Here is a 5,438-nt window from a genome sequence, read left to right as displayed (position 1 = left end):
AGTTTAGCTGGCGTTGTGACGTATGTCAGGGGATTGTTGTCCGTTCTGACTTGTACAGTAGCTCCGTAAAGATAGTCATGTAACTTATCCACAATAGCCCACTTGAGAGCTAAAAACTCCAGTTTATGTGCTGGATAGTTTTTCTCAGATGGCGAGAGACTTCTGCTGATGAATGCAACTGGGCGTAGACCATCATCCTGCTCTTGGTATAAGACACCACCTAGTCCGTCCAGGCTAGCATCCACGTGTAGAACATAAGGCTTCTGTGGATCTGCGAACGCCAATACAGGGGCTTTGGTGAGCCAGGTCTTGAGTCCTTGGAAAGCATGTTCGCATTGCTCACTCCACCGAGAGCCAAAGGGTTCAGAAGGCTTGAAGTAAGTCTTGTCAGGTGAGTTTGCAGTCTGACTCCTCTTGCAGCGGTAGCGGGGAGGATATCCTTGAAGGAGTCCGTTGAGGGGACAGCAGAGTTTGGAGAAGTCCTTGACAAAGCGGCGATAGTAGCCACAAAATCCAGGAAAGGATCTGAGCTCTGTCACAGTTTGGGGTCTTGGCCAAGAGACAACAGCCTCTACCTTGGATGGGTCCGTCGCTATTCCGTCCTGCGACACTACATGTCCAACGTAGGTGACAGAAGTCCTGCCAAACTGGCACTTGTCAAGCGACAGCTTCAGACCCTCTTCTTGGAGCCGGTCGATCACTTTGAGCAACCGCTCCTCGTGTTCTTCGAGGGTTCGTCCAAACACAATGAGATCATCCAGGTACACCAACACCTCCAGAAAGTTCATGTCGCCAACAGTATGTTCCATGACTCTCTAAAAAGTGGCCGGTGCTCCTGAAATTCCCTGAGGCATACGTTCGAACTGATAAAAGCCCAACCGGCAGATAAAAGCGGTCTTCTCCTTGTCAGCCTCACTCGTGGGTATTTGATAGTACCCGCTCCTCAGGTCGAGGACTGTGAACCATTTACTCCCAGACAAGCAGTGAAGAGCATCTTCTATCCTTGGGACAGTGTACTGGTCCGGTATTGTTCGAAGGTTAAGGGTTCGGTAGTCCACGCACATTCGTACCTTCCCTGACTTCTTGTGTACGACTACTATTGGCGATGCGTAGGGACTATGCGATTCAGAGATGATGCATTGGCTCTGTAGTCCCTGTAGGTGCTGGCGCACATCCTCAAAGTCAGCAGGCGGCAAGCGACGTGATCTCTCTCGGAAGGGCCTTGCATCCTTCAGTCTTATTTCATGTCTGGTGCTTTTAGAACAACCTATATCCCACTCGTGCTGAGAGAAGACCTCCTTCCTCTCCATCCTTTTCTCACAGAGACGCCTCCTTGCCTCCTCTGGCATAGGAGAGGCTCTGAAATCAAAAGATGAAGGGGTCAGTTCGATTGCAGCTTTATCCGCATACTGTGCCCTTGGCAGAGGAACAGGTGCTACTGGAAAAATGTGGGCTACTGGAGTCCCACGTTTCAAGGAGATTTCTCTGGATGACAGGTTCTTCACAGTCACAGTAATGCGTCGGCTGGAAACAACTGATGCAAGATGAACCTCAGGCCTCACCCACAACTCTTCAGGGGAAAAAGTGTCATTAGGCTGATCTATCAGTGCTAGCTGGTCTGTGAAATCACCAGGAAACTTTGGGAGGCCAGTGACTTTAAACACTTGTCCTGGTTGCAAGGTGATTGGCTTGTGCTGGGTAAACCACACAGTACCATGCTTGTCTACCCCTTCTATTGTTTCAGACTGGGTGAGTGTCTCATAAGCTTCTCGGAGGACGGGGTGTATGGTCAAAGTACCCAAGAAGCGTTCTCCTGCCTGTTCTTTCCAGGACTCAACCAACTCTCTCACCAGCCAGGTATTTGTCCCCACCAGCACGGCAATGTTGTCATCTTTCACATGGTCAGGACATACTAAGGCCAAAGTGTCAACTGTCTGCGGCACTCCAGTTACAGCGGCAGTGAACTCGAGTTGTATGGACAGGTAGCCATCATTTGGGTATTGGTGAGAGCTTAAACCCCATATTTCCAGGTCTTCAAGTGGCTGGAGAGGTAAGTGTTTCACGTAGGTGTCGTAGAAGTTGCGATACAAAATGGTTACTTGGGAGCCACTGTCAAGCAAAGCTCTTGCATAAACTCCTTCTATTTGCACAGGTACACCAGAGATGGGCCCCACTAATCCTGCAGGTAACTGTTTTGAGCCTTGCTTCACTGGGGGTGGACAGTGGGTGGAACGTATTTCACACGGAACCAAGCACCGTTCCTTCACCTGGCTCTTGAGAAGTTCCCCTGCTGTCTGCTTGCTTTGATCAGCTTCTGATTCTCACTGCCCGGGAAAAGCTCCTCTTCAAAACGTGGCTATCTCTCTCCGCACACTCCCTGCCTTTACTCCCTGCCTTTACTCCCCAGCTGCTTCACTTCCTGGCGCCTTTTTTTTCCCCGCCCCCCAAGAGCAATCCGATTGGCCCAGCCCACATCACTCAACAAACAGCATCCTGTTCCGCAAACAGGACACTGAAACCCACAAGGGACAAAGAACATTTGTACAAGAGGTGATGCCACATTGGATTTGGTACTGGGAAATGAACCGGGCCAAGTGTTAGATTTGGTTGTGGGAGAGCACTTTGGAGATAGTGACCACAATTCAGTGTCTTTTGCTATTGCAATGGAGAGGGATAGGGCCGTACGGCAGGGCAAGGTTTACAATTGGGGGAGAGGTAATTATGATGCGATTAGGCAAGAATTCGGGGGCATAAGTTGGGAACAGAAACTGTCAGGGAAAGGCACTAATGAAAAGTGGAACTTTTTCAAGGAACAAATACTGGATGTCCTTGATAGGTATGTCCCTGTCAGGCAGGGAGGAAATGGCCGAGTGAGGGAACCATGGTTCATGAAAGAGGTGGAATGTCTTGTGAAAAGGAAGAGGGAAGCTTATGTAGGGATGAGGAAACAAGGTTCAGATGGCTCGATTGAGGGTTACAAGTTAGCAAGGAATGAGCTGGAAAAGGGGCTTAGGAGAGCTAGGAGGGGACATGAGAAGTCCTTGGCGGGTCGGATCAAGGAAAACCCCAAGGCTTTTTACTCTTACGTGAGGAATAAAAGAATGACCAGGGTGAGGTTAGGGCCGGTCAAGGACAGTAGTGGGAACTTGTGTATGGAGTCAGTAGAGATAGGTTCACCAAGGAGAGGGGCCATGTTTTTGAGGAAGAGAAGGCGTTATAGGCTAATAGGCTGGAGGAAATAGTTGTTCGGAGGGAGGATGTACTGGCAGTTTTGAATAAACTGAAGGTCGATAAGTCCCCTGGGCCTGATGAAATATATCCTAGGATTCTTTGGGAGGCAAGGGATGAGATTGCAGAGCCTTTGGCTTTGATCTTTGGGTCCTCACTGTCCACGGGGATGGTGCCAGAGGACTGGAGAGTGGCGAATGTTGTTCCGCTGTTTAAGAAAGGGAATAGAAATGACCCTGGTAATTATAGACTGGTTAGTCTTACTTCGGTGGTTGGTAAATTGATGGAAAAGGTCCTTAGGGATGGGATTTACGACCATTTAGAAAGATGCGGATTAATCCGGGATAGTCAGCGTGGATTCATGAAGGGCAAGTCGTGCCTCACAAATTTGATAGAATTTTTTGAGGAGGTAACGAAGTGTGTTGATGAAGGTAGGGCAGTTGATGTCATATACATGGATTTTAGTAAGGCGTTTGATAAGGTCCCCCATGGTCGGCTTATGATGTAAGTAAGGAGGTGTGGGATAGAGGGAAAGTTGGATTGGATAGGTAACTGGCTATCTGATTGAAGACAGAGGGTGGTGGTGGATGGAAAATTTTCGGACTGGAGGCAGGTTGCTAGCGGAGTGCCACAGGGATCAGTGCTTGGTCCTCTGCTCTTTGTGATTTTTATTAATGACTTAGAGGAGGGGGCTGAAGGGTGGATCAGTAAATTTGCTGATGACACCAAGATTGGTGGAGTAGTGGATGAGGTGGAGGGGTGTTGTAGGCTGCAAAGAGACATAGATAGGATGCAAAGCTGGGCTGAAAAATGGCAAATGGAGTTTAACCCTGATAAATGTGAGGTGATTCATTTTGGTAGGACAAATTTAAATGTGGATTACAGGGTCAAAGGTAGGGTTCTGAAGACTGTGGAGGAACAGAGAGATCTTGGGGTCCATATCCACAGATCTCTAAAGGTTGCCAGTCAAGTGGATAGAGCTGTGAAGAAGGCCTATAGTGTGTTAGTTTTTATTAACAGGGGGTTTGAGTTTAAGAGCCGTGGGGTTATGCTGCAACTGTACAGGACCTTGGTGAGACCACATTTGGAATATTGTGTGCAGTTCTGGTCACCTCACTATAAGAAGGATGTGGAAGCGCTGGAAAGAGTGCAGAGGAGATTTACCAGGATGCTGCCTAGTTTGGAGGGTAGGTCTTATGAGGAAAGGTTGAGGGAGCTAGGGCTGTTCTCTCTGGAGCGGAGGAGGCTGAGGGGAGACTTAATAGAGGTTTATAAAATGATGAAGGGGATAGATAGAGTGAACGTTCAAAGACTATTTCCTCGGGTGGATGGAGCTATTACAAGGGGGCATAACTATAGGGTTCATGGTGGGAGATATAGGAAGGATATCAGAGGTAGGTTCTTTACGCAGAGAGTGGTTGGGGTGTGGAATGGATTGCCTGCAGTGATAGTGGAGTCAGAGACTTTAGGAACATTTAAGCGGTTATTGGATAGGCACATGGAGCACACCAGGATGATAGGGAGTGGGATAGCTTGATCTTGGTTTCAGATAAAGCTCGGCACAACATCGTGGGCCGAAGGGCCTGTTCTGTGCTGTACTGTTCTATGTTCTATGTTCTATAAACAGACAATGCTGGCAACAGCCATAGGGTCAGACAAGATCCGTGCAGAGAGAAGGAATGCTACTGTTTCAGGTCAACAATCTTTCAGCAGATCTTTTGCTTCTGTACCTGTCCCAATTCCATCTCCTTTGGCAATGCACCATCATCCCTCTTGGCATCTCTCCTGTGTCCCCACCCTATCCTAAACCTTCCCTCTGTTCTTACCCAGCTCCATTTCCCTGCTTCCATTTCTACTTAAATCCAATTACATCTCCAACTGAATCCAGATTTAAAAAAATCTTTCACAGGAATGTGTGTCGATGGCCAGGCCAGCATTTGTTACTCATCCCTAATTGTCCCTTGGCTTGCCAGGACACTTCAAAATAATAAATCAAATCAAATCAAATCAAATCAAGGACATTAGTGAACCAGGTGGGTTCACTAATGGAGATGAGCTTTTGGATTCATTAAGTGAATTGCAATCAGCACTGCTGCTGTTGTGAGATTTAAACCCATGTCCCCAGAGTATCAGCCTGGGTCCAATGGATTGTTAGCACAGCAACAGGATCACTACACCACCATCTCTCCAACGTGGAACTATAGCCCAGT

This window comes from Mustelus asterias, chromosome 6 (assembly GCF_964213995.1).
Source record: "Mustelus asterias chromosome 6, sMusAst1.hap1.1, whole genome shotgun sequence".
Taxonomy (NCBI): Eukaryota; Metazoa; Chordata; class Chondrichthyes; order Carcharhiniformes; family Triakidae; genus Mustelus; species Mustelus asterias.
The sequence above is the reverse complement of the archived record's forward strand: the minus strand, read 5'-3'. Positions refer to the sequence as shown.